Raw genomic sequence first — 12,572 nt, forward strand, 5'->3', positions numbered from 1 at the left:
ATATATATATATATATATATATTGCACTGTTTGGGGCATAGATATTTATGACTGTTATGTCTGCTTGATATATGAATCCAATAAGCAGTATGAAATGTCCTTCTTTATCCCTTTTCACTAGCTTTGGTTTGAAGCCCACTTTATCTGATATGAGGATGGAAACCCTTGCTTGTTTACGTGGTCCATGTGAGTGGTACATCTTTTCCCACTCTTTCACCTTCAGTCTCTGGAAGTCTTTTCCTGTGAGATGAGTCTCTCGAAAGCAACATATTGTTGGGTCTTTTTAAAAATCCAGTCTGTCAGTCTATGTCTTTTAATTGATGAGTTTGGGCCATTCACATTCAGGGTTATTATTAAAATAGGATTTGTATTCCTGGACATTTTGATTTATTTTTAGTTTTTAACTTGAATTGGTTTCTCCTTTGGTTGGCCTTTTCTTTAGTGTAGTTCCTCCCTTTGCTGATTTTCATTGATGTTTTTCATTTCCTCCTCCTGGAATATTTTGCTGAGAATGCTCTGTAGTTCAGGCTTTCTCACTGTAAATTCTATTAACTTTTGTTTATCATGAAAAGTTTTAATTTTGTCATCAAATCTGATGCTTAATTTTGCTAGATATAAGATCCTTTGTTGGCATCCATTTTCTTTCAGAACTTGGTATATATTGTTCCAGGATCTCTTGGCTCTGAGGGTCTGGGTTGAAAAATCTGCTGAGAAACAAATTGGGCTCCCCCTATATGTGATATGATTCCTCTCTCTTGCAGCCTTTAAGATTCTATCCTTATTTTGTATGCTAGGCATTTCATTAAACATGTCTTGGTGTATATCTTTTGTAATTTTGTACATTTGGTGTCCTGTAAGCCTCTTGTATTTGATTTTCCAATTCATTCTTCATGTTTGGGAAATCTTCTGATATTATCTCATTGAAGAGTTTCCTTTGGTTTGAAACTCTGTGCCTTCCTTCCAATAAATCTTAGATTTGGTTTTCTGATTCTATCCCATAATTCTTGGATGTTCTGTTCATGGTTTCTTACTATCTTCACTGAATGGCCAACTTTATTTTCCAGATGGTATTCTTTGTCTTCATTATCTGATGTTCTGTCTTCCAAGTGATCTAGTCTTTTGGTAATGATTTCTATTGAGTTTTTTATTTGGTTTATTGTTTACTTTATTTCAAGGATTTCTGGTGTTTGTTTTTTTTTTTTTGGTTTTGTTTTTTTCAGAATCAATCTCTCTCTCTCTCTCTCTCTCTAATCTTTTGCTACCTGTATTTGCTCCCTTATCTCTTTGTTGGTGTGATCAATGGTTGCCTATATTTGCTGTCTTATCTCTTTGTTTGAGTGATCAATTTTTGCCTTTATTTGCTCATTTAGGCCGTTCTTTAACCTCAGATTATTTTAATTATATATATTCTGAACTCCTCTGACATTCCATCAACTGCATTGTCCATGGGTTCTATTATTGTAGTAGTCTGGTTTGTTTGGGGCACTTTCTTCCCTTTTTTTTTTTCACGTTGTCTATATGTCTTCCTTTTTTGCATTGCGGATCTGAGGTATTATAGTTTCTACCCTATAATCTTGTAGTATCTGTGAAGATTACCTGTACCTCACCTTGGTATTGGGTTTCCAGACATGGATTTCCGTGATGGATGCCACTGCAACTAAAGGTGGTGGCGGCAATAGCAGTGGGTGTCCCAAGATGGATGAAACCACTTTTCGAGTTGGGGCTGAAAGCATGGGCCTTGTACTGGCTTTAGGATGCCTGTTTCTGAGATGCAGCTGCTTCTAGGCCATCTGTTGTTACAAGGTGGAGGCTACTGTGTGGGGAGTGCTATGGCGATAGCCTGGTCCTGGGCTCTGGAGTGGGTCTGCAGGTGGTGGGGCAGACCTGGGCCTCTACAGATTGTCTTTTGATCTTTATATTCTGAGAATTTTCAAAACGGATCGATGTGCTAGGTATCAGTATTCATAAAATTAAATGAGCACTTGTCCAATCTCAGTTTGTGTGTGTGTGTGTGCTGTGTGTACAGAAAAAGAAAAGTGGCATCTGAAAGAAGTGATGAGGAAGAAGGAAAAGAGAAGAGAAAAGGGGACCTTGGGAGGGAAAGTTGGTGAAAACAGACTAGAGAGGAGAGAAGAAAAAAAAATTAGAAAAGGAAAAATAGCAGGCCAATGTCAAGAGATCTTGAGACAACCATTTCAAGAGAAGATAAGAATCTGAATGGTCCTTAATTTATTGTCCCATTAACCAAGCCACCAATTATTTAACTTTTACCTTATTTTGATTCCAAAGTCAAAACAAATTAAGTACATTCAGTTCTGAACATAGAACCTAAATCTTGAACTTAAGGCCATGCTATGTCTAATGTACTTCCAAAATTAGCTTATTATCCCAGAGGCGTGCCAGGATGGCCACAAAGTCTCAGAACTTTTTAGTGACTGCATCATTATAATTGAAGAGGGCTCAAAATGAAAGCAGTGTTGTATGAATACATAACTTTGCTTTATGTGTTTTTATTTAAAGACATAGTATTTTATATGTGTTCATTAATATATGACATACATAAATTTGACTCAACAACACTGAACTCAGAGTTAACATACCGTAATTCATGCCTGAACAAAGCTTAGGTAACACACACACTTATGATAAGGCATATCATATTCATCTTGTACTTATGAACTCACACAAAACTGTAGCACAATGTTTAGGGTCAATTTTAAAAAACAAAAACACCACCAATAAAAGTCTTTAAAATATGAAAACAACTGCAAAAACATACAACAGAAAAAAGACACTCATTTGTAGCAGGAGAGCTGAAAGAAAGCAGCATACTATTTACTTTGTTTGACCTCAGCTGAGAATATGAACATTTGGTTATTCTGTGCACTTCTTCAGATGACTACAAAATCCAGAAATTCTGCTTTTGTAGTTACAGATAAACTTTAGCCAGTAGGTAAATTCACAAATATGGAAGCCACAAGTAAAGAGGATCAACTGTCTTTAGTTTCTGATTCAATTTTTTCAAAACCTTTCAACTTTTATTCTCCTTTGGCTCTTTGACTTTGGTAAGTAAGTCTAGTAGTTCTTCACTTTCTTTGATTGTATAAAGAGAAACTTATTCCTGCCCCTCCTAGATATCTAGAACAAATTTATTTCAGGTTTTTTCTTCGTTTTCTTTTCTTTCCTCCTCCTCCTCCTCCTCCTCCTCTTGAATTTTCATCACAAAACAACTGCACTTTCTTTTGGTCAAAGCAGGAAGGTGAGCAGCTATATTCAGCTATAAGAGATTTTTCTCTGTATTGCAAGCAATAACACATTATAATCATGTTGTTACACCTCACTGTTCTCTTTGTTTATTGGTACATATTAATTACCCATAATAGTGACTTTCTTTATTGTACATTCATACATGCACATAACATAATTTGATCTAATTCAGTCCTCAGTTTACCCACTTTATCTTAAGTAAATCAAAATAAAACAGAGGATATTGAATCATTTATATTGCTTTGACATATATATATATGGTCATTTTCATAAGGCAAAAATATGGGAAAGTGTATAGAGCCATTGAGAGAAATTTATAGTAATTTATTTAAGGAAAATTTATTTAAGGAAAAATTAGTCTGCTCTTGGTTATAAAATGTTGTCCCAACTTGTCAAAAACAGCTGAAGAAAAGTCTGCTGAAATCATTGTAAACTATTTTGAAGACATTGTGCATTAAAGTGGTGAACAAGGCATACTGGAAAATGATTTCTCTTACCATAGGGGCATCTGAGAAGCTTCCATGGATCTTGCCCAGTAGAAAGGTGGGCTCAGTTTGCTACATTTGGTTGTCCAAGAAATGTCAAAAATTCTTATTTTTACATGAAATTTCCATGTCAGAAACAGTTGGTGCTTACCCCAAATCCAAGAGCTCCTTTATATTTCCTCACCTCCACTCTATTTAAATTTGGGGCTATGTGGGCTGGCCAATGACCCACAAGCTAAAGAGAGTAAAATATAAATCATAGTGTGTGTGTGTGTGTGTGTGTGTATGTGTGTGTGTGTATATATATATCCATATACATATATGTATATATATGTGTGTGTGTATATATGTGTGTGTATATATATAAATATATATATATAAATATATATATATATATATATATATACATATACATATACATATGTGTGTGTGTGTGTGTGTGTGTGTGTGTGTGTATATATATATATATATATATATATATATATATATATATATATATATAGTGTGTATTCCTATTCTTTTTTATTTTGAGACAGGACCTCAAATAAAAGTCTCATTAAGTATGACCTCAAACTTGTAATCCTCCTTCCTCAGCCCCCTAAGTAGCTGGGATTGCAGGTGGACACCATCATGACTGGTTATCTCTAACAGTATGACTAGGGTGTCACAGACCCCCATTATCTAGAATACATTTATACTGGAATGTTCCAGCTGCCTTTAGATTATAGGTGTAACACTTTTCCCCTTTTTGTAATTCACGTCAACCATTAACACATCTGGCAAAGACAGAGCATGCTCCACTGATCTCTCTTGCCTTTTGTGCTTCTTTGGTACTAGACTTTAGACATGCAAATAAATATTCAAAATAAAAGCTAATTTTCAAGGTATCCTTATTGCTACATGTGACTCTACAACTAAGTGTTGATCAATTATGTGTGAGCAGAAGTTGCATGCGTTATTTCAGGGGCGGTCATCCTGCTTAGACTCTTGACTTCTGATAAGTCAGCTTACGTTGTCTCTTGCCTCACTTGTCTTTGTCTCTCCTGTGAGAAGTAGGCATTTTGAAGAGCCGTTGTGAACCACATGGATGAAAAGCAGTCTGTAGATTATACCCGGCACTGTGGAGCTGCTATGTCAGTCTTGGATTGTCTTTTTTTCTCAGACTGAGAAAAAAGAAACTTTTACTTTGTATAAGGTACTCTTGGAGCTTAAAGCAGTCATATTATATCCTTCATAATCCAGGCACTTAAACACTAAGTCTATAGCTGCAACTCCTATCAAAATTTCTATAAGGGTAGAGCTAAAAGGATTTGAGCTCTCCTCAAAGAGATAGCCAAATAGGGTATAAACTTTGAAGTCAAATAGAACCAATGCTGAATTTTGTTTGACCACTCCCTTGCTGTGTCTTAATGGCCAAGACAATTAACATTTCTGATTTTATTTCTCCTTGCTTAAAAGTTGAGTAAGAATAATAAATCATTGGGTTGTTGTAAGGGCTAAATAAGCCTATGTATATAAAGTTCCTGGCACCTACTAAATATTTAACAAGTGGTTATTATTATTGTTCAAAAGCCAGACACCCTAAGGAAGTATCAGGATAGGAGGGAAGGGTGGGAATGGCTTCATCTTCCTGCAATATTTCTGCATCCTGAGGGACGTGAGTGCTGCAAAGCTGACAGGGGTTCCAAGTAGAAGGAAGCAGTCAGGCAAACATATGAACTTCTGATCACATTCAGTGCTTCACTGCCTTCCTCTGGGTTTTTGTAGATCATGGACAGAGAACATTATCCCGTGGCTGACAAACATCTGGACTTACTGTGCTATGCATTCATTAAACTTACTCCTGACCTTACTCCATTTTTCTGAGTGGAGTGAAGGCTCCTTCTCCCACCTTGGGGTGTAGGTGTTGATGAACTGAGAAGCACCCTCTGAGAAAAGATGTTCTGGAACCCCTCCCAAGCCTGAGTCAATGTTGGCAGGCCCAAAATTGTGCCAAACACCAAGTCCACTGGAAATCTTCAAATGCAGCTGCACATCCAGATGTGCACATTGACCAGGTGCCAAGCCATTCTGAAGGCTTGAGCAATATGCAGTGCAAGGGCCTGGTGGGCTGAGCCAGTGCTTGGGATGCCATTCGAGGGAGCAAGCAGCTGGAGAGATGGGGCATGAATGTTCATTATGGAGAAAAAAAAAAAAAAAAACCTTCTCTCATGGTTTCCCTCCTGTCCCGGTGACATCTCTAGCTTGCTAGCATATCACATTCCTACAATATGAAGGACTGAGCTTGGGCATAGTTGACCTTTGCATAGACAGAGTAAACAGCCACCTTAATGATGAGAAATGACATGATCTGGGAGCACTTCTCTTTTCATAGTCTTTCCCTGGACAACCACATTGTCTAAAACTAACCACAGAGGTGTATTCCTTCTGTTTGATCTATGGAAGTGTTAGAGAGACATAAGGAAAAAATCAAATTGGTGGAGGAAAAATTTACCTAAATCACAACTGTACAGAAGAGCATATAGGTGAGTCGATTCATTTCATGTCTGCTTCTCATCTTTAGCATTCAGCTAGGTAAGGGAAAGACGGAGCAAAATAGCTTGGGTCAAATGTCCCCCAGCTCCACCTCAGCTCTTAGCCTAGACCCTCTGCATTTCCGTTATTCTTCTAGTTCCCCTACATATTCTTTTCCCTCAACTCTTGGTAGAGATATCCCCTACCTCTCTGAAAAACCTCCGCCAGCTTCCTGATTCAGCTCAGGCCCTGGTGCACTGGTCTTAGAACCCAGCTTCCAAATACATCTCTGTTTCCATGGGAAGGGAAACCTAGTCTGGGTTCTACACAAACTGGTAGGTGAACTTAAGGAACGGCATGTTTGAGACTGTCTACATATGAAAATTAACAAATGTCTAAGATAGCTTGGGGAAGTAGATAGCATGGCACACCCAGATGGCTCAGGTGAGGAGAGTTACAAACGTAAGAAGTCAGTAAAGCAGTGAGGAATGGAGCCTATTTCTTCAGGGGGAAGCAGACATATTTCTTCCCCAGACTCAGTCATGTCCCAAAACCCAGAGGCAAGGTCGCATCATCAGGAAAATAGAAGCAGACAGCCCTGGTTACACAAACCCCAGCTCCTTGTCTACACAAGCATGTTTCATTTCATGTGGCTGCTCAAAGTTTAGAGGATCAAAGTCTAATTGTAAGTAAATAATGACCCTTATTGTGGTTTTGAATAATGACCAATCGTGTCTCAAGTTCAGCTCTCTCTAAAGAAAAGGCCAAAGAAAATAAAATTTTCAGAAGAAAAATCTTGACAGAAATCACGGGCTCAGAGTCCCATGGCCACTGCCTGTTTGGGCAAGGAACAAAACACATTTGGACTCTCTCTGAGCTTACCACATTTGGCATTCCATGTGGTCTCCAAAGCTCTTTTTTTTTTAAGTCTTCATCTCCTTGGGCAGATGCACTCACATTCTGCCTTATTCCCCATGCTTTTGAGGAGTAACAGCAAGGACTATATGAAATCTTAGGATGAGCTCTTTATGTAAAATCTTGGTATAAATAAATGTTCAGGTAATCAAAGGCCATTCTCACCAAGTTCTCAGTCAGCATATGAAAACTTGGTGCTGGAGTAAATTGAGGATGAGAAAAAGTTGGGCCTGAGCCCCAGGCTTTCCCAGAAGAAGTCACATGGTCCCTACAGAGCAAAGCACTTTGCTTATCCTTGGGTTCCCATCCTTACCCACAGACACAGTATTTTGGCTGCAGTTACTCATTGCTATAATTTCCGTAGACCCTTCCAGTTCTTCTGGTTTCCCTAAATATGTAAGTCGTGTTCCCAAGATTATTATATGCCTATAATGTCATGAGCAAGATAGACGGAGACTCGTTCACCAGCAAGATCTTTCTTTCAACCTATACCAGCATGCTCCATTTCTGGAGTAAAGGAAGGAATTGGACTGGAGGCAAACACTGTGTTTATAAGCTTTCATGTGCAATAGTATCTACCCTCGGGGATGGCCACCAGTGTGTTCTGTTTTAAAATGTCTATTTTCAGGCTCAGGTAATTAATCATTAAGATTTGATTAAGATGCTGTTAACAATGGAGTTATCTGCTATGGGAAATATAGAAAGCAGAGTTAAAGAAAAAAACCACCATCTTGAAATTTTGTTCTTTGAATCTGGATTTAGACAAAAATCAACCTGCAAACATTGGGCTTAGCAGCCCTTTAGGGGTTCTCAGTTGCCCTTTACAGTTCCAATAAATGAGACTAATAGTGAAACCCAAGTTTCAAAATAAACAAATGTTCTTCTCATACCATAAACACACTTTCACAAATAGGAAGTAGACCCTATAGAAAAGCAAGAGGGTGGTTCAGTACTTGGTGTGTTGAATGACCTTTCCATGCCAGTCATATACTCTTGGAGGAAATTTCAAAGCTCAGGGCATTGTGGAGCCATGGGATAATGGGTCATGAGACTTATAGTACTAGACTGAAGTGCTTTTGTATCCTAACCCTTTTATTTATAGATGGTATCATGTACCCTCACTATGTGCCATTATCCTTATCTATAAAGTGAGGCTAAGGATACACACCTAAGATACAACAAAAGGAGCCTTGGCAATGTGCAGAGTATAGTGGTGGTGAAGAGCTGATGATTAGCTACTTTTTAGCTCTCTTCTTTGCTCCCCACACTCCCCACACTCTGGGTAACAGCCTATCATACTGGACTCACTGAGCACCCCTTGCTACAAAAACACTGTGTCATAAAATATGGGAAGTTTGTTTTTTATTATTGTTGTTTTTTTAAAAGAAAAAGAAAAACAGAATCAACCCCTAATTTTTACGATTTCATAGTGAAGACAAGGCTCCTACACTGTTGTACACTGATAAAAAAAATGCAATTAAGTCATCAGAATCACTGGGTGTTCAATGAGTCTCCATCTCCTGGATATTCAGGCAGAAATTAGCTAGCAAAAGTACAAATTGTGTAAATTAACGTCCATAAAGGAAGTTGAAATCTTTACCCAGAACACAAAGAGAGATAGTTGGTCATGTTTGTGCAACATCCCTCCTTGACCCCTGGGGAGGACAAAGCAGATTTAGTTCCTCAAGTTCCTATATAAAAGAACCTGCAGTCAGTTTGGCACACTGTAAAGCAGAGAAAAAATCTCAGTGATTTCTAGGTGTGTTTAAGGGTTAATGTGTAAATACAGCATGAAAGTGACCCCATTACGGGTGTGTGTGGTGGGGGTTATTGTGCACATGGATTCCCCAAAATGAAACAGTATGTGGGTTTTTTTTAATACCTTTATTTTTCTTGTTTATTTTTATATGGTGCTGAGGATCAAGCCCAGCTCCTCACACGTGCTAGGTGAGCACTCTACTGCTGAGCCACGCCCCAACTCCCAGCATGTGGGTTTTGAGGAAGTACTAGAGTTCACTCTAATGTCAATTGAATCTCAATCTCTCTCTCTCCCTCTCTCTCTCTCTCTCACTCACACACACACACACACACACACACACACACACGTAAACAGTTTTGTTCTCAAACTGTTCTTTGTTTTACACTGGCTTGGAATATCATCAGCATCATTGGATTGGTCCATTTTGAACAACAGCCTAATGCTACTTGAATCTACATGTCTCAGAACTGATAATGGACAAAACTTTCGGGTTCTAGATTTCTTTTCAGGGTATTATGCTGGGGAGAAATTAGCAATGTGTGCTGGAATAAAAGACTGCTTTGGAAGCAATTTAAATTGCATTAAGACTTGTTATTCTAATGTCTACTTGCCTCAAATAAATATCTGATAGTACAGGTTACATCCCCAAAAGGATGGTTTTGCTGCCCTTTGGGATTTCTTAAGAGCTGAAACAAAACACAAGGAGAGGAAACATGACCTTTAAATTTGTAGATGATGCATAGAATCCCCAAATATTATCTTAGAAGATAAAAATAGTTGTTCTAAATTAGTCTTGTTGTATTTTATGTTTTGTTCTCATTTTTTGTTTTGTCTTATCATTTTTAATTAAAGAAATAATGTTATTTAGCAAGGCATATTTATTTGAGAATATTCAAAAACTACTTAAATAAACAAACACTCCAATGGGGAAAAGCATAAGTTAACTACACAAAGGAAACCACAATTTACATTTCACATATTTCCTTTCAGTCTTTTAGATACACATGTTTTATGTAATTTAGACCATATTGTACATTTGTTTTTAGATAATGCTTTTTACACTTAGAAATATAGCATAAGCATTTCTTCAGGATGTTAAAAATTGCAACATACTAGAGAACATGGAAGTCTCCTCATTAGAAGCAGAAGTGGGTTTAAAAGGGCTTAAGACCTTTGTATTTAGAGTCACAGGGATTGCCACAGAAGCCTTAAGGTGAATCCAAACTATGGACAGATCTAGAGCCCCAACTACAGTCATGGGGGCTGAAGAGAGAAGTTATAGACTGAAGCTGCCATTTCTCCAGAGGAGATGCAGACAATATGAGCTGAAAGAAATCACAGTTGGAGCTCATAAAGCTAGAATTTTACAATCTTCCAGAATACACAAGACTTAAAATTATCCAATTCAATTTTGACCTCTTTATTTTATAAACAAGGAAAAACATCATGTTATAGGGGTTCATGCAAACCTCAAAGAGTGGAAGTTTGTAGAAGACCCAGAGTATTTTGATATGGTATTTGATATCTTTTATCTGCATCTCCCTGCCTTTTCTTCCACTTGCCTTATTCCATGTCTTACAGTGGTAGAGAAGTAGAGGCAGGCTAGCAGCTCAACATGTGTTATACCTGCCTCACAGGGTGGTGAGGCTCAGATGGTTCACAGATTGAAATGGATTGAGAGAAAGGGGATGGAACTATATCCTTTTATAAAAAGCCCACACCTGTGATAACTAAAACACACACAAGATAATAGCACTAATCTATTCATGAGGGCACAGCCTTCTTAAAGATTTTACCTCTTAATACTGTCATGATGGCGAGTAAATTCTAACCTAAGATTTCCAGGGGATATTCACACCATAACAATGATATTTGGGGGTTTGAATGAAGATTAAATATCAAACAGGGTGATTAAGGAAGACAGCCAGATGTATACCTGGGAAAAGAACATTCTAGAAAGAGGATATTGCTGGGGAAAACAGCAATTATGGTGGGAATGTGTTGGTGCTTTTGAGGTACAGGGAGGAGGTCAGTGCCTCTGGCATAGAGTGAGCAAGGGAGAGAGTGGAAAGAGGTAAGGTAAACAAAGACATGGTGTGTGCTATAGTTTGGATCTTGGAGAGTCCCCAGAGGCCCATGTGCAAGAGGCTTGGTCCTCAGGATGGTGCTAATGGGAAGGGGTGGAAGCTTTGAGAAGTAGGGTTTAGTGGGAGGTATTTAGGTCACTAGAGCATGCTCTTAAAAGGCTTTGTAGGACCTCTCCTTGCTCTCTCTTTTGCTTACTATTCATCCACAGGATGAGCAGTTTTGATCTGCCATGCTTTCCCATCATGAAGTGTTGCCTCATGACAGACCCAAAACAATGAAGCCAATGCTCATGGACTGAAGCCTCCCAAACTGTTCCAAAAAAACCTCTTCTCTCTATAAGTTAATTTCTCAGGCATTGCATTAAAATGGCAGAAGGCTAACAAACATAATAATGAACCAGTTCATGTGGAGTTGTGAAGATTGGATTATAATAGACGATAGTGGAGGATCTGAGCAGAGAAGTGAAATGATCCAAATTTGATCTTAAACAGGATCTCTGGCTATGTAAAGAATAAACTCAATGAAGTGAAGTATAGGCAAGAAAGGGTTAATTCAGCAGGACTGAGTTGCTCAAACCCTGCACATAAAAGAGAGAGAGAGAGAGAGAGAGAGAGAGGAACCAGCCAGGAGGTGAATGCACTAATCTAAGAAGTAAGAGGAGGGGAACTTGTCTAGCATAATTTTGTCTTAGCACCATCTTTGGGATTTCTATTAAATCTTTTCACACTCATTGGCAAGGAAAGACACCTTTCATTCATGGCAATTGGTATGGTTTAGATATGAGGAGTCCCCTCAAAAGCTCAAATGTTATAAGACAATTCTAGAACTTTCAGAGTGAAATGATGAGATTATGTGAGCTGTAACCTAATCAGTGGATTACTTCACTGATATAGATTAGCTGGGTGGTAACTGAAGGCAGGTAAAGATGTGGCTGGAGGAGGTAGGTCACTGGGGGCATGACTATGGGGTTTATATTTTGTCCCTTAAGAGCAGAACTCTTTCTCTCTCGCTCTCTCTCTCTGCTTCCAGTTGCCATCCTTGAAGCTTCTTTTCTCTAGCATGACCTTCTTCCATGATGTTCTGACTCACCTTGGGCCCAGAGCTATGGAGTCAGCTGACTATGGACCAAACCTTTGAAATTGAGCCAAAATAAATTTTTCTCCTCTATGTTACTCTTGTCAGGTCTTTTGGTCATAGTGACAAAAAAGCTGACTAAAGTAGAAATGAACATAGCCCAGGATCTCTTTTATTAAAGAGTAATTTTGCTCTGATCTGTTAATGAATCTGTTCTTCTTTTCTCACAAGGAATAAGTTCTTGAGAAACTTGATAACTCCAAGATTCCAAGAAAAAAATATCAAGATTTCTTGTTTCTCTGATGGTGTGAGCCAGCAGATCTGCATCAGTGAGTGAGTGATACAGTTTTCTTTAGGAGTGTGACCTTGGGCAAGTTACTCAGGCTGCAGTAGGCACTGAATGAATGTTCATTTCTCATTTCTAGGTAATCTCTGTACTAATAAATAATATCGGTATAATTGGAAGGAGA

Source organism: Marmota marmota, unplaced genomic scaffold (assembly GCF_001458135.2).
Source record: "Marmota marmota marmota unplaced genomic scaffold, marMar, whole genome shotgun sequence".
Classification (NCBI taxonomy): Eukaryota; Metazoa; Chordata; class Mammalia; order Rodentia; family Sciuridae; genus Marmota; species Marmota marmota.